Source organism: Protopterus annectens, chromosome 7.part1 (genome assembly GCF_019279795.1).
Source record: "Protopterus annectens isolate FY-2018-M chromosome 7.part1, PAN1.0, whole genome shotgun sequence".
Classification (NCBI taxonomy): domain Eukaryota; kingdom Metazoa; phylum Chordata; order Ceratodontiformes; family Protopteridae; genus Protopterus; species Protopterus annectens.
Genome location: NC_056740.1, coordinates 169,492,900 through 169,516,994, shown reverse-complemented (window position 1 = coordinate 169,516,994; position 24,095 = coordinate 169,492,900).

Genomic DNA, 24,095 nt, shown 5'->3' with positions numbered 1-24,095 from the left:
TCAAAATATTGAAAATATTTTAATGCAGCCACCACACCCTCTGCTAATTATGTATACCAACTCTAAGATCACACAACACTGAAGAAAGGCCAAATTCCATTTTCGATATGTTGAGTTTTGAATATTTTGATTTTCAGTCTTTTGAGCTTTCAATCTTCTGAAGGGGATCCTATTAAATAGCAGTATTTATGTGACACATTCTTTTTTAGTTTTTTTCACACAAATCTGCCTGGAGATTTATGCCAAGTTAAAACCTTTTGCATTCCATAAACAAGTTTCTTCAATTTTTTTTATGTTGTCCCCAGAATGCCTGTGGCCTATTTTCAAATCAGACAAAGTGTTTAGTCATTTACTTCACTGCTGAGGGGTTACTGTCACACTTCTCTTTACTGCTGGCATTTCATAGTAGAGAAACTGTGTTCACTGACAAAGCAGGGGCTACCCAGTGCACCATGTCAATCACCATCATTGTTAGAATGTCAGTAGCTTAATTCATAAGTAAAGGTTTTGTACGAAGGCTGTTGGTCTGGTTGAATACAAAAGTTATCTACACTTCAAATGTGAGGAGTACTCTTTGGATAAAGCATTGCTAAACATAGGAAAATGTTAATACATATAACAGCATGATAACTTCACAGATGTAAGGACCATAACACATAAGGATATCTGAATAAGTGAACAGCATGGGTACTTTATGGCTGGAGTGACTATCAGACATTGATGAAAACTCCAAATAATATCTGTAGCTTGCCAGTGGTGGGTAATACAATGAATTATTATTAAAATAAGTAGACTGTTAACTAGATGATGTGAGGGTAACTGAATACATGTGAACATAACATGTTTTACAACAGGGTCTTGGATAGTGAATAGCAAGTAACTATTCCATTAATGGTACACAAATGACCTGTAGTAGCTTGCCTGACACTTAGCTGACTAGCATATGTGAACTGCATGTGGGTTACAGAATTCCTCCTATAATACTGTGCAGTGCAGCTGCATCTGCAGACAGAGTAGGTATGCTGCTTGTACAGTTTAGGCTGTGTGTTCTTCAAACAGCCAGTAAATACTCTGCAGTCTCAGCCATGTGCACATATATATATTACTGTATGATCAGCTTAGATCATGTTAGTGCAGCCCATAGCCACTAAATACCCTGTGGACACAGCCATGTACACGTATATATTACTGCATGATCAGCTTAGATCTCATTTAGTGCACCCCATAGCCACTAAATACTCTGCAGTTTCAGCCATGTACACATATATACTACTGTATGATCAGCATAGAGTGTATTAGGGCAGCCCATAGCCACTAAATACTCTGCAGTCTCAGCCATGTACACTTATATATTACTGCACGATCAGCTTAGATCAAGTTAGTGCAGCCCATAGCCACTAAATACTCTGTGGACAGAGCCATGTGCACATATATATTACTGCATGATCAGCTTAGATTGTGTTAGTGCACCCCATAGCCACTAAATACTCTGCAGTCTCAGCCATGTACACATATATATTACTGCATGATCGGCTTAGATCATGTTAGTGCAGCCCATAGCCACTATTACTCTGCAGTCTCAGCCAAGTTCACATATATATTACTGCATGATCAACTTAGATCGTGATAGTGCAGGCCATAGCCAGTAAATACTCTGCAGTCTCAGCCATTTACACATATATATTACTGCATGATCAGCTTAGATCATGTTAGTGCAGCCCATAGCCACTAAATACTCTGCAGTCTCAGCCATGTACACATATATATTACTGCATGATCAACTTAGATCATGTTAGTGCAGCCCATAGCCACTATTACTCTGCAGTCTCAGCCAAGTTCACATATATATTACTGCATGATCAACTTAGATCGTGTTAGTGCAGCCCATAGCCACTAAATACTCTGCAGTCTCAGCCATTTACACATATATATTACTGCATGATCAGCTTAGATCATGTTAGTGCAGCCCATAGCCACTAAATACTCTGCAGATACAGCTGTGTACATGATCAGCTTACATCATGTTAGTGCAGCTCATAGCCTCTAAATACTCTGTGGACACAGCTGTGTACACATTTATATTACTGCATGATCAGCTTCGATCATGTTAGTGCAGCCCATAGCCACTAAATACTCTGCAGTCTCAGCCAAGTGCACATATATAGTACTGCATGATCAGCTTAGATTGTATTAGTGCAGCCCATAGCCACTAAATACTCTGCAGCCTTAGCCATGTACACATACACACACACACACACACACACACACACACACACACACACACACACACACACACACACACACACACACACACACACACATATATATAGATATAGCTATAGAAATATAGATATAGTACTGTATTGTCAGCATAGGCTGTGCCAGTGTAGCACACAACCATTATATTTTCTGTAGACACAGCCATGTATACAGATATATTACTGCACATTCAGCTAAGTCTGTGCCAGTGCAGTATGTCACCACTAAATAGTCTGCAGATGTAACCATATACTCCTAAATTATTGCATGCTTAGCTTAGTCTGTGCCAGTGTAGCATATATCCACTAAATACTTCCTAAACTCAGCCACATACACACATATATCACTGCTTGTTCAGCTTAGGCTGTTTCAGTACATCACTTAACCACCAAATAATCTGCATGCATAGCTACATACTCATGCAGTTAAATGATCTTGTGCAGCTTTGTACTGGTTGAACAACTCACTGGCATACTCCTAACAGTTTTATAAGGAAAATTATCACCTTAGACACGATAATCCAGCTCTTCTGAAGTTTGAAATCTAAGCTAAAGACTTGAATATGAAAACAGTAAAACAGATTCACAAACATTCATCTAGAGAAAGCACTTGTTTTTCTTTTTAAGGATTTGTTTACTTTATATGGGCCACATAAAGTTGGAACACTAACTGTTGTTGAATTTGTTCCTTAACTCATCAGTGACTAATTCAGGCAGACCTAATATACATTGAAATGCATGCATAATGTAATTTGAATGTAAAGCAAAATGTTCATACCATGGCAAATCAGTTCATCTGGGCCCATTTTCCCATGGGTCAACACAGAAAGCACTGCATGTTGTTAAATATAACTCTAATAAATATAAGAACAGGGAAAGACTTTTAAAACTTTGTATTTTGGGCAGTGTGAGCACCCATAAGAGTTATCAAGCTTTACCAATGGAATGGAATGTTGCCATAGCAATAAATGCACTTATCATTTTAAAAGGGTGTATCAGTTTAGCTTTGTTATGCCATTCATACTTATATTTGATACTGTCATAATTTCCATACCCCTCTCATCTTTTTAATATCACATTGTATGGCAACCTTTAAATTTAAACTTGTGGGATAATATCTGCTTGCACAAAATCATTTTGCTTGCCATAGATGAGCAAGCAATTTGCTGGGACATAACAGCAGGGGAAACAGTTGTATGATACATTCTACCTGTGCAATAGACTGACATCACCTCAGTCTTCATCAGCAAGTCTATTCCACACTGTTTCAGCTGTACTCACAGAGCTGAAAGACAAATAGGTGGCACATATATTCCTTACTAGCAAGTAAAGCAAGAGTTATATATTACATTTTGGGTGATTTAGATATAATGCAATGCATATTTAACTCAGCAGCATGACTTAACCATTTTTGGAATGTTTTACTCAAGAATATTTAAAATGCTGCCATTTACAGTGCAACAGTAAAATTGTACAGTTATATCCAAAAGGGTGATTTAGCAGACATTTATAGTTCATTACTAAACTAAATATTAAAAAAATGCTACTTTAATTAATTAGATAATATAAAAGGAAAACATGAGGAATATTTTAAAGAATGTACTGAAAAGAACCATGGTCGTGTGCTTTAATTACAGAATATACCTTCAAAATCAATGTATTTTCATTATTTCATTTCTAAACTGCTGCATATTGATTTGGCAGCAGACAATACCCTGACAAAAACAGACACACAAAAAAGACTGGACACCAAGGTTGTCATTAACATTTGCATGCTCATGTGAACAGGGGGTGTAGCCATCAATGATGGGCAATGTGGGACAGCAATGGTGCAAAAATAGGAATTATGGTTTTTAAGATGTTTTATTTGATGTCGTATGACTAAGCAATCTTCAGTGACACAGGAAACGTGTTGTTGTTGTTGTTGTTGTGTCTTTCGGCTTTTCCTGGTTAGGGGTTGCCACAGTGGAACTCCGGTCCGCTAATGATTGGCAGTAGATTTTTACGGGCCAAGTTGCCAGCCCTAACGCACAACCTTCAATGAAGGTATGCCCATTCGCCCATGTCTCCACACAGAAGATGATCTAGCTGAGAATCGAACAGGACAACGTCTTACTGTGAGGCGACAACGCTACTGCACCACCACCACCGCAGTTTTTTGACACAGGAAACTTGTAGTGGATAAAATTATATATAAAGTAATATGAATCCATAAAAATACTGGGTAGAGCAACCAGTTAATAAAAAGTCTCAGTATGTGACTCAATAATCCAAATGAAATAGTTCAGTCCATATAAAATCCTAACAAAAGCTTTATTTGTAGTAGGTAAGCGCTTTCATGACAAACAATGTCACTTCATCAGACCATATAAAAGCATATGATAAACATCCCCATTTTTAAAAAACATTCATCCAATCAAAATTTAAGATCAATTAAGTGAGTAAAATCAGTCAAATGAGTAACTAATTAACTCATCACTTAAATAAACATAGAAACTTTTGGAAAGTTAGTTCCCTAAACCTTTAAAAAAACACAATAATATAGACAATAGTTAGCTAAACTAAAACAAAAATAAATCTTCTATGAATGCAAAATGCATCAGTGCAACTTAAAACTTTGTGTCTAGTGTCCCTAGAAATGTTTATTTAATAGATCATATTTCATTTAAATAGTTTTCTATTCTTTAATACTGGTCTTAAAGGTACTCTGTCATTAAGGCCCTTCCCTTTATTCGCCCTTAGTCTTATGATCCATCTGGTTTCAGAAGTTTCAGTGTAGTTCTGTATATCACCACCTCTATTGTTAAAGTCAACTCTCTCTATAACCATAAAAGTAAAACAATGTTCAATTCCTTGTGAAGGTACATGTTTAGCTAATGCATTTGTAGTAGTGCCATTTCTAATATGGAGACGATGTTCTCTGATCCTATATCTGAGTTTCCTATTAGTTTTGCCTTTATAAAATGCTGAACATAGGCTACAGATTGCCAAATAAACAACATTTTCAGTGTTGCAATCTGCTGTTACATCAAAACTATAGGTACGCTGAGTGTCTGGATGGATAAATTCATTGCTCTTATTTATATGTGTACATTGATTGCAATTGCCACAGGATGTTGTACCTTTGGCTCACTGTTCTATATCTCTGACTCTCTTTGGGATAACATAGCATTCTTCTTAATGACTTCTTGTTTCTAAACAAAAAGTTAGGACTTTCTCCTATTGCCTCTTTAATCTCAGGATTCTGAGTTAGGATACACCATTTTTTCTTAATCACTTTTGTTACTATATTTATGTCACTGGTATAGTATGTAGAGTATCTAATACTTGCTTTCTTGGGTTTCTGTTGTTCTATCCTTTCACCTCTTAAAGAGAATTAAGGTTTACCTGTGTTATCTCTCCAGGAAGTGGCTTTACTCAGAATATCATCTGTCATTCTGTCTGTATATCCTCTCCTACTAAACCTAGAACCAATATCTACCAGTTCTTCTTTAAATATTTCATCCTTAGTTGTTAATCTAGAGGTTCTAAGGGTTTGTCCCTTTACTTTATTCTTAAATATGTGTCCTGGGTGCATGTTACTTCTGTGAAATAAAGTATTCCTATGGCATGTCTTCCTAAACAATCTAATAGTTATACCCTCCACATCATCTATAAGAACAATGACATCAAGAAAATCAATTTTCTCAGTAGAGTAACTCATTTCAAACTTCAGAAAATTAGTGCTATTTCCTATTTCAGTATGGAACTCCTCTAGAGTGTCAACAGACTCATTCCAAACGAGAAAGAGGTCATCTACAAATCTTTTATAGAATAAAATTTGCTGCCATTTATTTCCATGTAGCATATATTTGTTCTCCCATTCAGCCATGACGAGGTTAGCATAGCTATTGGCACTAGCCGTGCCCATAGCTACGCCATCTCTCTGTACAAATAATTTCCCATCAAAGTACACAATATTGTTAGATAAAACTAACTCCATCAACAGACATAACAAATCTATTTTAGATCCATCATAGGTTCCCTCATCCAACAGGTATTCCCTTAGAAATACCAGACCAATATCATTGGGAATGCATGTGAATAATGAGCACACATCTAATGAAACTAACAAAGGCATATTTAAACTTTCTTCATATCCATCTTTAAAATCAAAAAGATCTTATATAAATTGTTTGGTATCCCTTAAAATATTAGTGTTTTTGTCAACTATTGGTCTCAGATGTTTCTCAATATAGATTGAGATGGGTTCTGTGGACCAGTTACGACCAGATACAACTGGTCTCAGAGGTGGATTCTAAGCATCCTTATGGATCTTACGGAGTCCATGTATGCTAGGTACTAAGGGATTATCCACCTTAAAGTAATTATACAACTCATTGGATATAGTATTATTTAATAGACATTCATATAAGACTCCATTTAACCTTCTAAGCATCCTATCCATGTCTATGTTACTTATATTCTTATATGTTGTGGTATCATTCAACATTTGGAACATTAGCGTGTCGTAGTATAATTTGTCCATTAGCACCACAGAAACTCAGATACAGGAAACTCAGATATAGGATCAGAGAACATCGTCTCCATATTAGAAATGGCACTACTACAAATGCATTAGCTAAACATGTACCTTCACAAGGAATTGAACATTGTTTTATGGTTATAGAGAGAGTTGACTTTAACAATAGAGGTGGTGATATACAGAACTACACTGAAACTTCTGAAACCAGATGGATCATAAGACTAAGGGCAAATAAAGGGAACCAGAGTACCTTTAAGACCAGTATTAAAGAATAGGAAATTATTTAAATGAAATATGGTCTATTAAATAAACATTTCTAGGGACACTAGATACACAGTTTTAAGTTGCACAGATGCATTTTGCATTCATAGAAAATTTATTTTTGTTTTAGTTTAGCTAACTGTTTTCTATTTTTTTAAAGGTTTAGGGAACTAACTTTACAAAAGTTTCTATGCTTATTTAAGTGATGAGTTAATTAGTTACTCATTTGACTGATTTTACTCACTTAATTGATCTTAAATTTTGATTGGATGAATGTTTTTTAAAAATGGGGATGTTTATCATATGCTTTTATATGGTCTGATGAAGTGACATTGTTTGTCATGAAAGCGCATTTCTATTACAAATAAAGCTTTTGTTGGGATTTTATACGGACTGAACTCATTTCATTTGGATTATTGATTCACATACTGAGACTTTTTATTCATTGGTTGCTCTACCCAGTATTTTTCTGGATTCATATGACTTTTTGTTTTACTGGTGGAACATTTATTCTAGCTGCTTCCTTCTTTGTGCTACTTGGATTTTATTTGTTTTGGTGGCAGTTGGGAACAATGGCTGAGGAAAGTGTGGCCAGCAACATGGTTAGAAACGTGGTCGCACAGGACATAGACTTAGACTATACTCCAAACTCTACACCTGGGACAACTGAACAAACAACAAATAGGTTCCAGGGCTTGATGAGCAAGAAATGTAATCCACTGTTATCAAATGAAATTAACATAGATAATGTTGACAATGAGAATCATAATGACATTGACTATGCTGTCTTTCTAAGAGAAATGCATAGACTGGAAGACTCTCTATATAAATTAAAAAAGTACATGCCCAATGATATTACTTAGAGGCTTGTCTTAAATCTAAAGTCATTCCGAGAGGGCTAAGGGTCCTGAAAATGCCTAACCAGGGAGAACGTCTATCTGAGTTGCTTAGCAAATGGCAACAGCTCAATTTAGAATTGAGCTTTAGTTATATGCGGCTCCTATTAGAATCCTATGTAAGGGAAGAAGAAGTAATAAGAGTAAATATTTTACATGTGCAGCAAGTATTGTTTAACTCTTATCCACAGAGAATGGTGAATGAGAAATGCTCTGCTATTACTGATTCTGTACTAGTTTTTGAGCGGAGACTATTGAGACAAAAGTTTAATAAACTCAAAAGAGATTGAAGGGATTTTAAGGTGGGCCATGTCTTTGTATGGCCCAGAGGCACTCCAGCAGGAAGGGCAAATGAATATACCACCTTAAGAAATGGAGGAGTGACACATGCTAATGAACTCAATGTCAATGAGTGTAATGATATCAGCAGGCTTGAACGTGATGATGTCATTAATGAAGGAGCAAGGGAAGGGAGAGATTTAGGTGCGCATTTGAAATCTAATGCTCAACCCCATGTAGCTGTACCTGTAGTGATGAACCAGAGAAGTGAAGTGAATGGAATGGTAGATGAGAGGCGAAGGCTGAAATCACCGGAGAGGAAACAGCAACAAGTAGAGAATCAAGCGAACGCTTTGGAACCATTGGAAGCAGAGCAACAGGTTATTCATACTCTACCAATAAAATTATAAAATGTAGAGGTAGAGAAACCATTTCAGAGAGGGAGGTCGTACAGTCGGAATCGGAACAAGCGCAAGCTACCAATAGACTCCCCTGGGTTGAATTCACCCAAGAAAGCATGGAGGAAAGCAATTTAATTTTGAATATCTCCTCTTGACCACTGACTTATGAGGAAAGAAAAATATTGGAAAGGGGACTTCCATTTATTCCTGCACAGAGAACAGATGTAACTGATAGCATAATAGACTTACATATGTTTGCCAGAAATGTTTTACTTAAAATAATGTTTAAGAATCACAATGATGGGAATAGCAATAATATTATTTTCAAGAAACCTAGCACTTTTATCCCACCTAACCATCCAGTGCTGGATGTTTTTATTAGTCTATGTGAGAATGAGCTCTTTGAAGCTCTAGGCAATGATAACAGGAACGCAAGTAGTAATTATTTTAATTTGAACAAGAGTGAACAAAATGCACTAAAACAGCTACAATCTGATAGCTCAATTGTAATTAAACAAGCAGACAAAGGTGGATCTGTGGTGCTAAGGGACAAATTATACTACGACACGCTAATGTTCCAAATTTTGAATGATACCACAACATATAAGAATATAAGTAACATAGACATGGATAGGATGCTTAGAAGGTTAAATGGAGTCTTATATGAATGTCTATTAGATAATACTTTTTGCTGTATTTGGATCTATACAACTAGTATTCATTTTTCTGATTCCTGACTACTGATCTGCTTATTTGTTTATTTAACTGGTTGATTCTGTCATTCAGGAATTGTGTTTTTACTGACGCTACCACTGCAGCTATGTTGCCTCTATGCTACTAAAACTGCTGTTATAACTGTAATGTACATCTAACTGACCTAGCCTTGGAGTTAGAAATAGTATTTCCTGACTTAGCACTACAGTTGTCTCTGCTACTGCTTCAGCTGTGCTGTTGTGTTCATTTTCCTTTTTCTTGTATGTTCAGGATAATTGGCTGATAAATGTATTGTGCATGATTTATTAACCTGTTTCCAAACTAAGTTATGGCACTGTGATGTGGTAACTGTTGAAGCACTCTCAACCTGTAGCTGTAGCATCTATTCTCCTGCTTTATCCACACTATCCTCAGATTTGTATCTTTTACACCCTCCTATCTCCTCATTACTTCCTTTGACCTGTCTTTGTCTCCTTCTACTAGTTTCATCCTCTCTTTTATTTCTCTCTCTCTTCAGAGCACACTCAAACAAATCTGCAGTCTGCGGCTACCACTCCACCCATACAGTATAAGAAGGAATCAGTACTGCAAACTAAACAAAGATATACATTTTTGCCTCAAGAGCAGGGTCAGTCCACCCAGGCATTCTACTTATATGTTTTATGAGAGTGAAGCTATTACATTAGCAGTATTTCTTAGTAGTTCTCAGCGTGCTAATAAAACTGACTGCTGTAGCCTTGTGTGCCCCCCCCCCCCGCTAGTACAGTACTCCTAACTGTCCAATAGACAGTATACATTTAATTCACATCCCTGTGACTAAATTAACCATCAAGCAGCCCTCTCAGTGCTTTCTGCCTTAGTTTGTATCCCTTGGAGGCCCACCTGTTTATTTGCATCTCTATACATTCCCCTTTCATTGCTAATGTATCTCCCTACTCTAATCTGTGCACAAACTGGTTACTAATCAGCAAGTCAATGTGAAGACACACTCCCAACCTTAATAAACTTTGCTTTCTCTTCTCTCCTTCACTTTACAGGTAGTTTGAATTATTACTTACCCTCTCTGAGGCCTTCACTGATTTCCACTAATTGCCTCTCTGGTTTCTTTGCGTTCCACCTGGTTTACACACCTTGTGCTATCTCCCTCCCCCAATACAAAGTTTATATTAGAATCTTGCTGAGCATGGAGCAATCTTTAAATTTCTCGCCTCCCACCAGGACACAAGTGCTCTTCAGCAATTACATTCTGCTTGCCGGTAAGCCATTAGACCTCAGGAATTTGTTTAAAGTGTTCGGATTTGTAAAGTAATACTTTTTTCTCTTGTCTTGTTGGCTCTGCCATGCTCCGTTCGCCCTTGCTAGCGCTCAGGCTCTCTCCACTCCCCTGCCCTGCCCCCTATTTCCTCCCGCCCCAACTACCTCTACATTTATAGTAATCACAGCCACACCCACAACTCACCCTCACATCACCTCCACCATTCACAGCTCCTCAAGTCATATCACATTATACCACACCAACTTGCTCCACACAAAATACTCCTAGTCACTCTCATTCCCACTAGGCATTTTTTACATCACCCACACTACTTCCCCATCCACATATAGTGCAACCCTATAATTCCTATTCAGAACCCCCACCTAGAAACAACTTAATCTTTATAACCATGACTATCACAAGTCTAGTCTGTCTTCTCATAATTCTTTACAACATCACAAGTTATCACTCTAGCAATATCCCTAAACTTAGTAGCACAACACTACATTATGGACTCTTGTATACAGACACCACACATTATAATAATATCTGCCCACAGTTATTCAAGAACTACATAACGGACCAATTCAGAATTAAACACATATGCTCTCATTCCTACTCCAAAAAAACACAATACTTTCTCACACTCCTCACCAAACTCCAACATCTGTATAACCATTTTAACTCCAGGCTCACCATAAGTGGGGATATCCACCCCAAACCAGGCCCAAATCCATCCTGTCCAGCACAAATTGCTCCAACACAACTGTCAGAACATAACACCCCCACTTTCTTCATTCCTGGGCAAATCAACAAAAGCAGCAAAACCAACCATCTTTTAATGCTAAACATTAATATTAGAAGTATCAAAAATAAAATAGCTGAACTCCAGGCCACAATAGAACACTACTCCCCAGACATAGTTGCTTTAACAGAAACCTGGCTAAATAAAAACATAGCAAACTCAGAAGTTCTCCCTACTGGCTACAATGTCATTAGACAAGACTGACCACTTCATAAAGGGGGTGGAACTGCCTTACTGTACAAGTCTAACTTAACTGTCCATCAATTACCAAACTCCTCCCCCAATAATTGGGACATTCTTATCACACAACTTCAACTTCACCCTAAAAAGGTCATCACCACAATTGTGATCTATATTCCACCTGGTAATACACCTGCTAGCCTTGAATACTTCTTATCTTGGTGTTCTTCCACAAACTCACAAGAAACCCTTATTCTGGGGGACGTCAACCTAGATTGGTTCACCGGTATATCAGAACCACCAAGTAATCTAATAAATCTCCATGGCTACCAGCAGCTAGTCCAAATTCCAACTAGATGTGATAAAACATCTAAAAGGGAATCCATCCTTGACTGGGTCCTAACTAACAACCTCACATTGTACCCTCACACAGGCAGTCTCCCAGACACCTTAAGTGACGACAACATAATATACTTTATACGTAGTAGAACAAGCATATGCAAAACCACTAACTATATATCCACTAGAAACACAAAAAAATTATCTCCTGAGGTCCTCAACACTTTACTCTGTAACTGTGACTGGACCCCCTTAAAAACACTCTCACTTGACCAGGCTGTAGCATATTTCAACAAAACATTTCTACAACACCTAGACACTGTTGCTCCATTGCACAAAATCAAGGATAGAACCTCTGCAAACCCCTGGCTCAGTAAAGAAACCAAACAAATCCTCAAGTCCAGAGACACTGTCTGGCTTTACTATCAAAAAAACAAAGAAACACAAAGCCTAAGTACCAAGAACTGCGCAACCATGCAAAAAAATGCATTAGGCTGGACAAAAAATCCTACTACACAGCATTACAAACTAAATACCAACACAACCCACAAAAATTTTGGAAAATTTTAAACCAGCTAATAAAATCCACCCAAAAGGCTACCCCCAAACCAACCACCCCTGACACTAATGTTCCCACTGAAACACAATTCAACTCCCACTTTGTGAACTCAATTCTATCCTTAGTATCACAGGACAGTTCCATCCTCACTATCCCCCCAACACAAATAACACTAATACAAGCTTTACCCTCAAAACAGTTTCCACCACTTCAATCAAAAGCATGCTCTCCAAACTAAAAACCTCATCAACAGCAGCCAACCTACTCCCCAGCTATTTCTTGAAACTCACAGCAGATGCTATTGCTATCCCACTCTCCACTCTCATAAACAGATCAATTGTTGAAAACTATGTGTCCAAACTCTGGAAAATATCATATGTTGCACCCATACATAAAGTCGGGACCTCCACTGAACTTAATAACTATAGACCCATTGCTTTACTCTCTCCCCTGGACAAAATCCTAGAAAAATGCATCCATACCCTAAGATAAACTATCTCCTAGATAGCAACATCCTGTCACCTACTCAGCATGGTTTCCGACCTGCCCATAGTACCACTACAGCCCTCCTCTGCTTCACAGATACAGTAAACCGTCTCAAAAAATGAAGGCCTACAAGTGTCAACTCTTTTTTTTTGGATATGTCCAAAGCATTTGACACAGTCTCACACCAAATCCTGTTAAACAAACTAAACCAATATCATCTATCAAATACCACTCTTAACTGGTTCCAAATCTACTTAACTGACAGGTACCAAGCTGTGAAATGGGAAAATTCTCTCTCTCCTCAGCTGCCCATAACTATAGGAGTCCCACAGGGTTCTATCGTAGGACCACTGCTATTCACAGTCTTCACAAATGACCTCCATACCTCCACACAGCATGCATCTATAATCCAGTATGCAGATGACACTACCTTAATCTGTGCTGCACAAAACATTCCCACCCTCCTGAAAACAACTCAACTAGCATTCACTGATGTTGAAAACTACCTTACCAAAGCCCAACGTATCCTCAATCCAAAGAAAACTCAGCTTATGATTATAACCAGTTCTAACAAAAACACTAACAGTCAATTCACTATCTGCTCCACAAATGCTACTCCAATTGCTCCAGTGGCACAGTCTAAGCTATTGGGAATAACCATAGACTCCCACCTAAAATTTGATAGTCATCTCAACTTAACTATTAAAAAAGTACATGTCAAACTGGGGTCACTCTACCGTATCAAACCATTTCTTATCAACAACACAAGATCAGCCATTGCTCACTCCCAACTTCTATCCACCCTACTCTATGCATCTCCCATTCTGACTAATCTCAACAAAACTGAACTAAGCAAAATGGAAGCCTGCTATAACAAAATTGCCTGCTTTGCTGCAAATTGCTCATATAGAACTCATCACTGTACTGCTTTGAGACAGCTCTACTGGCTTGAACTGCCCAAACTCCTAACCTACAATTAGATCTGCCTCTGTCATTCTATCTATTACCTCCCCAATAAGTGTCCTGCCCTCAAAAATCAAAAGGCTTCTTAGATCATCAAGAAAACTACTACTAGAAGTCACCAACAGCTACGATAGCTTTGGAGATGCACTATATAGTAGCTCAGTGGCTAAAAAATGGAACTCTGTCCCTACTAGCATTCAAAACATATCATCCAAAGCCTCATCACGCAACATCTCAAGCAAAGTTGGCAGTGCCATGATTGCTCCCCAGGCTAGTGAAAGCGGATAACATATACATACTAAATCTAGAGCACTTGATAATAGTTTTCAATCTTAGTCACAAACTCTGGCTAATCTACAATGTATGTACTGTACCTGTGTACTGTATTCTACCTATGTTCCAAATTTCAGCTGTACACCACAAATCTATTAATTACCTTTCTTTTTTAAATTAATATTTTTTTGTTTGTTCTCTCCACTGTAACTGTTTATGTGCCACATACCACTGTAAAAACATGTCTCTTGTAATTTGTGTGCATACTGATCATGTCTAAATAACTAAATGTGTCTGTAATTTTTCTTTGTGGAGCTATTCTCCCCGGGCCTCTGCTGAAAAAGGGCCTTTTCGGCTCAGTCAGACACCCCCGGTTAACAAATGTAAAATAAATAAAATAAAATAAATACTTTATCCAATGAGTTGTATAATTACTTTAAGGTGGATAATCCCTTAGTACCTAGCATACATGGACTCCCTAAGATCCATAAGAATGCTCAGAATCCACCTCTGAGACCAATTGTACCTGGTCATAACTGGTCCACAGAACCCATCTCGATCTATATTTAGAAACATCTGAAACCAATAGTTGACAAAAACACTAATATTTTAAGGGATACCAAACAATTTCTATAAGATCTTTTTGATTTTAAAGATGGATATGAAGGAAGTTTAAATATGCCTTTGTTAGTTTCATTCGATGTGTGCTCATTATTCACATGCATTCCCAATTATATTGGTCTGGTATTTCTAAGGGAATACCTGTTGGATGAGGGAACCTATGATGGATCTAAAATAGATTTGTTATGTCTGTTGATGGAGTTAGTTTTATCTAACAATATTGTGTACTTTGATGAGAAATTATTTGTACAGAGAGATGGCGAAGCTATAGGCACGGCTAGTGCCAATAGCTATGCTAACCTCATCATGGCTGAGTGGGAGAACAAATATATGCTACATGGAAATAAATGGCAACAAATTTTATTTTATAAAAGATTCATAGATGACCTCTTTCTCGTTTGGAATGGGACTGTTGACACTCTAGAGGAGTTCCATACTGAAATAGGAAATAGCACTAATTTTCTGAAGTTTGAAATGAGTTACTCTCCTGAGAAAAATTGATTTTCTTGATGTCATTGTTCTTATAGATGATGTGGAGGGTATAACTATTAGATTGTTTAGGAAGACATGCCATAGGAATACTTTACTTCACAGAAGAAACATGCACCCAGGACACATATTTAAGGGTTGGGAGGGTGGCCTAATGGTTAAGGTGTTTGCCTTACAAACACAAGGTACAGGGTTTGAATCTCACAAGGGATAATTGGCTAGGCTTTTACTGATGGAACATTTATTCTAGCTGCTTCCTTCTTTGTGCTTCCTTATTCCTTATATATAAAGTAAGTCTGTCTATCTAGCTATCTAGCTAGCTATCTGTCTATCTAGTCATGACCTCTGATGAAGAGCTGGTAAGTAGAAATTAAATCCTAAGGAACTCAGAAGGGATGTCCAAAGGGAATTGTCTTTATTTGTGATATGCTGAAAGCATCTTACCCATGTATGTGTTCTGTATTCCCCCTAATGTCTACAGACAGTGCCCAGCCTTGTGAAATGCAAGGCGACCAGGAGCTATCAGGCACATCATCATGTGAGTAATACTCAGGATGTTAAAATGCAGTAAATGTCAGAGAAAACATTGAAGAAAGACAAGCATCTTCCCAGACATCATACGTTGACAGGCACCTTTGTAGGAGTATCTTTTCTTGATTATGTAGGGACTTCCAACACATCTCAGATATTTTTGGTAATGCTGGTCAGTCTATAAAAAGACTGCCTTAAATTACTATTCTCACTGCATGCATAGAAAAAGCCAGAGGCTTGATGGCACTTCTGGACCTATTTAGAGGCAGATCTACATCAAGTTTTTCATTGAAGCATTATTCAAGTATAGACTATAGGAGAGGCTATGTATTGCTAATATTTCAATCTGTACTTGCCTTCATTGTATTCCAGCTAAAATTGTGAGTAGTTCAGTAGCAGGTAAAAGTTACACAATTATGTTAGCCTCACATTCTCCTAAATATGGCCAGACATTTTTTAAAGGAGTTCAGGAATTTTCCTGCTAACTGGAATGCCTAAATAAAAATGAATTCCCACTTCCCTTTGAAATTCATTCAAGTGATAAAATAGATTGGCTTGCTTTTTTTCACTTTTCTTTAATAGGAGCTGTGTTTGAATGTGATCTTCAGCTCTCTAGCTACAAGAGGCACATTGTTTAATAACAACAGACCTATGCATCACTTTGGTTTGCATTGTCAGTGCATTGTGACTGTGTTCTTACATTTGATATAATAATACAATGTTATTAAGCACATTCATCCTCATTTAAACCAGGACTTCTTCAGAATAAATTAATCATGCAATTTAAGTACTTAAATATATCAAGAAAATCACATGATCACAAAACTCACCAATAAAATGAACACCGCATCAACTAATCATGAATAAACATCCACACAAATTCATAAATACAAAGTACAATAAAAAAAAGTATATAGGATTAATCTTTTTAATAAATGAAACATTAAAGACTAAGACATGTTTACATGTTTCTATCACTAAAATCTTCCAGCTCTTGACTTCAAGATGCTGGTTTTGTTCAACCTGAGGAACAAAGTTGCCTCCAACAAAAACCCACCAATACAGCTGCCTACATTCAAGAATGCATATCAGTCACCTCCTTTTACTGGGGGTGGTACTCTTTCTAAAACAAAAAAGACATATATATCAAAGTTAGAACACAGTTTAAAATGTTTGTACAATGCATTATTGCTATCTTCCTTGTGTAGATACTATATAAATGCTTGTAAATACACAATTTCAGGGGTCTCTCTGTTTTGCCAATATAAAACACTTAGCATGACTTTCATGTAGCAAAATAAAGCACCCTCTGTGGTGAATACATGCATGAGAAATCTGAAGAAAATAAATTTTGTAATAAAATAAATGTTTTAAAAACATGTTGTAGGAGAGAGGATATCCAGTAGAACTGGTTGAAAAGATTGAAAAGGAAGTTATAATTAAATGATAATCATCATTTAAACCTATTTTAAGAGGGAGGGTTTTAAAAAATTATGATAATACAGATACTAATGCAAAATTTGATAGAGCGATTTAACTACCTAAGTAGAAAATTTAAGAAATTAGAATTAAGAATTGGAAAACACAGATAAATTTCCATGTTAGGTTAAGAAACAGACTGGATGGTGATATACATTTTATTTTTAAGAGGGGAAGTCATTTAAAAAACATTAAAGAAGTTTACTTTGTAATGGATAAATGTGGGGTATGCCCCTACGGTTCATTTATTAATACAGTTGACAAAGTAAAAATAGTTAATTAACCGAACAATATTTACTTAAGGGTAATTATAATTCTAACACCATGGGGGGGTTTCTTTATTTGGCTACAGGCAAGTCATGCCAAGCATTCTTTCTGACAAAACTGAGAGACCCCTGAAATGGCAAATTTACAAACATTTATTATGCAAGGGAGATAGTAATAATGCATTGTACAAACATAATATATCGTGTTGTAACTTTGATAAATTTGTCTTTTTTGTTTTGGAAACAGTACCACCCCATTAAAAGGAGATGACTGGCAAGCCACTCTAGAATGTAGAGAGCTGAACTGGCAGCTTTGTTTTAGGCAACTTTGTTCCTCGGGTTGAATAAAATGGTATCTATTAACAGCATTTTGAAGTTGATAGCTGTGAGGTTATAATGAAATAAACATATGATCATGTCAAACTTTTTAATATTTCATTTGTTACAGGGATTAATCATATATAATGTTTTGTTGTACTTTGTATTTATGTATTTTTGGTAGATGTTTAGACATGATTAATTGATGTGGGATGAATTTTATTGGTGCGTTTTGGATCATATGATTTTCTTGATCTATTTATATACTTAATATGCATGAGTAGTTTATTCTGAAGAAGTCCTGGTTTGAATAAGAACAAAAATGCCTAATAAAACTTTAGTATTATATCAGTGAAGTTTCCTCTGTTCTTCAGTTAGTTGGCATGTTGGGTAAAGTTTGTTTTTTCACTGACTGGCCTGTGGTCCTACTGTTTTATCTTATTCACTGCATAATATATATATATATATATATATATATATATATATATATATATATATATAACTTGCTATTTTTGTTTTATACCAAGGCTGTAGCTGCAAATAAGACATTTGATCAAGTTTACTTGGATCCAGTCTGCCTAGTGTGTGTGTGTGTGTGTGTGTGTGTGTGTGTGTGTGTGTGTGTGTGTGTGTGCGTGCATGTGTGTGCGCACACACGTGTGTGTGTGTGTGTGTGTGTGTGTGTGTGTGTGTGTGTGTGTGTGTGTGGGTGTACCACCAGGTTTAGGAGGCATGATCTGCCCTTAAAAAAGCCAAATTGGGTAGGGTCCAATGCTTGAAGGTTCCCAATGTATCTGTTAATGAATTCCATGATGTCAAATTTTGTCAAATTTTAATTGGTCATCAATGGTTATTCCTAGTAATTTTGCATCAGAGACCATTTCTAGGGGAGTATTATTTTTGCTGGTAATTACAAAGGATTGTTTATTGATGGAGGATGTTTTGGAGGAATTGAATAGCATAAGTTTTGTTTTGGTTGCATTAAGGGCCCAATGGTTGTCTTGCATCCACTGTTCAGTGGAAGAGAAAGCAGCTTGTGTAAGATTATTGAGAGTTGTGATGGAAGGGGGAGGAACAGATAATAGTAGAATCGTCAGCATAATGAGGCTGGAGTTTGGAATGGCTTGGTAAAAATCATTTATAAATATGTTAAATAGTAGAGGGCCTAGAATGGAACCTTGGGGGATGCCTGTGGATGTATTAAGGAAGGGTGAGGTAGCCTTTTACCATTTTACAGCCTGTTGCCTGTTTGTGAGATAACTTGAGAACCACTGGGTAGAGAAAGAGGATAGGTTAAGTTTGGAGAGTTTGGTAAGAAGCAGGGTGAGAGAAACGGTGTCAAATTCCTTAGAGAGGTCAAGGAGAAGAGTGGATACAAAGTGACCAGAATCACAGGCTTTGTTGATTGTTTCTAGGAAGGAGAGAAGGGCAGTGGAGGTACTATGACCCGGTCTAAAACCATGTTGTGTGGGGTTAAGAAGCTGATTATTAATAAGATAGGGTAAGAGTTGTTGGTGCACACACTTTTCAAGTATCTTAGAAATAGGGGATAGGATGGTGATAGGGCGGAAATTTGTAATGTTATTATTATTGCCACCTTTGTGGAGAGGAATAATAAAGGCTTTCTTCCAGAGTTGGGGGACCTGGCATTCTATGATGGACCAATTAATTAGTATACTGACAGGGAATCTATTTCTTCTGTGGTTACTTTTAGGAAGTAGGAGGGGATTTCATCAGGGGCATTGGAACCAGGTTTTAATTTTAGGAGAAGTTTTTTATAGTAGATATGGAAATGGGATTGATGGAAAAAGGTGGGGGTTGGGGGCAGAGGCTGTTAGGATAGGAAGGGGTGGATGTGGGCTGATGAGAAGCCACTGAACTGTTGGTGAAGGATGCTGTTAGTTTGCTGATGGAGTCAATGAAAAAGGAGTTAAATTGGGTAGCAAAGTCTAGGTCGGTTGCATCTGAGTTAGGCAAGGGTTTTCTGTTTTACCAGGGTTGAGGAGAGATGAAATTCCCTTCCAGAATAGTTTGGGATTGGCATTGTGGTTAGTTTGGAAGGTAGTGAAATCCACTTTGCGGTCAGAGGCTATAAGTTTCTTGACTGTTTCGTAATGTTTTGTATTCAGTAAGAGTGACAGAGGTTTTGTTTTTTTGGTATTGTGTCCAGGCTTTATTGTGAAGATGCATGGTAGCTAAAGTATTTTTAGTTAGCCAGGGTACAGGGTTACATTTTATACGTTTAGTTTTTAGTGGGGCAAAGAAGTTGAGTAAGTTTGAGAAAGTGGTGTTAAAGTAGGATAAAGCATTGTCTAAAGGATGGGTTTTTAATGGCTTCCAGTTGGTGTGTTTTAGAGTGTTAGTGAAAGTTTCAGGATTGAAGTTTTTTTAGGCAGTGAGTGAAAGTGTAAGAATGGGTTAGTTGTGCAGAGAAGGGGAGGCGATGGGCAAAAGTGGGGAAATGGTCTGCTAGTGTGTCTGGGAGAATGCCACTGTCTGAGATATAGTGAGGATGGGATACCAGAATCCAGTCTATAATACTTCCAGTAGTGAAATTCTTAGCTGGTCTGGTAGTGGTTAATTAGTTGTGTAAATTTGTATAGGTTAATATTGAGAGAGTTGGTGGGTGATTGTGGTTTCATGATTTATGTTGGAGGAGAGCCAGAAGAGAATTTCTTCAAGAGATGAGACATTATCACCAGGGGGAATATAGAGGGAGAGAACAAATATTAGTTTATGCTTGCTTAGGTGGAGTAGGGCTGGTATTATTTCTGCCTTGCTGAATTTGGGGAAAGGTTTGGTGTAAGGGGTAACTAAGAGGGAAGCTGAGTAGAGGAGTGCTACTCCACCCTCTTTTTTGTGTCCTGTCATTCCTTAGGATGCGGTAGTTGGGTGGTATTAGTGCTGAACCTTTTATGTGGGGCTTAAGCCAGGTTTCTGAGATGGAGAGAATATCAGGGTGGTTATGTTGAAGCCAGGCTTGAAGGTTTGGGATTTTGTTACATAGGCTCTGAGCATTTAATGCTGAGAATCACCCAAAGACTCCCTATGCTGTGGAATAAAATCCCGGTATATGTGAGGCAGAGCACCTCGCTGGCCTTGTTCAAGAGAAATCTTGACCAATGGATGGGAGATCGCAGATATACCCCAGGGATTACCTCAGTGTCACTGCTCGACAGAGGCACAGCAAAATAATGGGTATAGTTCCCCATATTAAAAGGGGTGGCATAAGCCACAAAACTATGGGCTAGGCTTGTAAATGCCCTCGGGCAGATAGCCTAGTATGAACCTATGAACCTATGAACCTAAGTGGAGAGGTTTGCCTTTTGTCTGGGGGGGATGGGTTTGTAGGTCAGGGCTGTTTGTGTTAGAGGGGCCTGGGTTTGGGTGGATGTTCCTGGAAAGAAGGCTAGAGATGAGATGTTAGAGGAGATGTTTTGAAAGTTTGTGGTGTAATATACATGTAATGAGTTTTGTAGAGTTGAAGGTATTATATTTGGGAACAGTGGATTTAGTGTTAGCTAGGAGTCTATAGGGGAAGAGCATAGAAGTGTTTAGGGAGTAAAGGTAAGGACATATTAGAGGAGTGGTGTTTTTGTATTTTGTTGGGGGTGGTATAGTGGTGTGGTATGGGGGAAGTGATTAGCATTGGTATGTTGGGTAACATAACTTAGGGAAGTTAAGGTGATTAGAATTAATATTTTGGTGAGTAGAGGTAGAGGTTTGAGTGTCATCTAGTTAGTTTTGGTGGTAGTTTTTGGTGATTAAAGATTGGAAAATTTAGTGATTGGTTAAGAGATATGGTATGGGTTGGTGGTTATGTAGTTTATTGGGATTGGAGGTATTTGTCGGGGATTTATTGGAGTGTAGCTTTAATTTTAGGGTGTGTTGAGGGATGGGATGATGAGTGATTTTGGATTGGGTTGTAGAAGTAGTGGGAGTGGTTAGGTAAGTATAAGTGTAGTTGTAGTGGGGGCGGGTGAGAAATGAGGGTAGGGTAGGGGAGCGGAGTGAGTCCACAGGGTGAACAGAGTGGGTAGAGCCAACAAGGAAAGGAAGAAGTCAGGTAATGGGGAAACAATCAGTGAAAGTGTAAGGTAAGTTCCAATGTAAGGTATGCAAGGAGGTAAGGGACTTCCTAGGTTTACTATCATAATTCCGACGTGCATCTTGTCGACACCACTATAGTGAACGTCAGGGGGTCGAATGGTGAAAATGTTGAACCCGACATTGTCGAAGTACAAATCTCATCCCTATCTTGACCCATGTTAAAGCCCATTTGGAGGTCAAATTCAAGATGTACTTTCGGCAATGTTGGAATTTGACATTGTCATATTTTCACTCTTGGGAGTTGGAGATACCAGCATTCGACCAAATGCACTTCAGAATTATGATAGTAAACCGACTTACTATTGGTGGAAAGGGAGAAAGGATTAGGAGTGGTTCAGAGAGAATAGGGATGTACAGAGTGGAGTAAAGGAGCAGCAAAATAGCCAAGGGAAGGACTTTAGGGAAGGACTTTATTTCTAATGGCAAAAGAAAATGAGCAGATTACTAGTGGTCTTGAGCTCCCATCTAGTGGCCAATCCCTGTAATAGAATCAGTGATACCACGATGGGAGACTGAGAGAGGAAAGAAAAAAATAAAAGCTGAGGGGGGAGAGTCCAAGGTTAGGTTAAGGTTGAATAAAGGGGATACAGAGTAGAAGACTATGGCTGCTGGTTGTCCTGGCAGGGAGTGCACACTGAAAGCACTTATCAGGAATTAGGCAAATTATTAGCTAAAATTGTGGAAGGTGAGGAGCAGGTTGCACATACTTTTTACACTTTTCTTGCTTCCTTAAGTCAGTCCAGCACAGGGGGAAGTTTAGGCTCTTTTCCTGGGTTGGGGATGAGGTGGCAAAATTTGTTTAAAAATGTTTTTTAATTGTCGTGATCTTGGGTGGCCAGCAAGACACGATCGCTGGGGAGGTTTTACACTGGCAGGAGTGTAAAAAGCTGGGAGAGATACAGAGAGAGAAAAATATCATGTGGTATAAAATATAGAAACATGCAAATAGAACCTTTCATCGGTGCTACAAAAAACACAGCTAGCAGAGACACATAATGTAGGCTAACAACTCTGCAATATCAGAAAGAAAGAGAAAAACAGCTAGCATATCATGAGAGTCTAGCAAACGCTGGCTTAAATCAGCTCACAAGACCAAATAATGAGCTAAATACAGTGCATACTCTCACAATTAAACATTTAACAGTGACACTCAGGTATATCTATGTTTAAAATTACACTCAGATATATTTATGTTTAAAATTAGCAGTACTGAACACAGGGCTCAATCCTCATGATTAAGCAAAATGCTAACTTGCATACTTTCACAGCAGACCTACAGTAATGGTGCAGAAACTGCTGCATATCCTGAGAGTTTAAATGCTAGCTGGAAGAATTTCTTAGCCAAGAGTTTGGTAGGACAATTAGCTGGAAGGAGTATTGATTGCCTTAGATGTGCCTGGCAAGCCTTTGCACTTTGTTAATTAAAGGCATGAGAAAACTTAGGTAGCCTCCTTGTAGTTAAGCGAAAATGCAAGCTAGGATACGTGATGTAGTTAATAAAACTCTAGCTTGTGTAGGGTTCTATTTCCGACATGCAAGTTTAAATTCAAAGCAAGATGAAACCTTTCAGCTGGATGATAAATGCTTGCTGGGGGGCTAGCAGAAGCTATGTTACTCGTTCCATGCTCCTGCAGCAGGAAAAATGCACAAATGATTTAAAGTAGCACTAGCGAGTGAATTCAAGAGTATTTAGTGTGCTAATACAGGTTGGAGGTACTAAAAAAAAATTGCAATCTTAGTAATTTCTCTTTACCCTACTCTTTTTTTCCATAACCAAAATTGCATTTGCTTAATAATGTCTTTTACTTCTCATGTCTTATTATAAAATCTCTTAATGTCTTCCATTTGGTATAAAACATTAACATGCAAATTATAGTTTACTTGTTTTCTCAATTTCTTGTTTGTTCTCAGTATTATACAATCTATACAACATTATGCCATGTTCTTAACTGTGTAAACACGTTTTGCCATTTCACTTGTATTAAATAAATCGCAAATACTTTTTTTAATTGTCATAGGTTCATGGGTTCATATGTAGCTACTAGACTATCTGCCCTTGCCCATCCATTATTAGTACAGAACAGAGG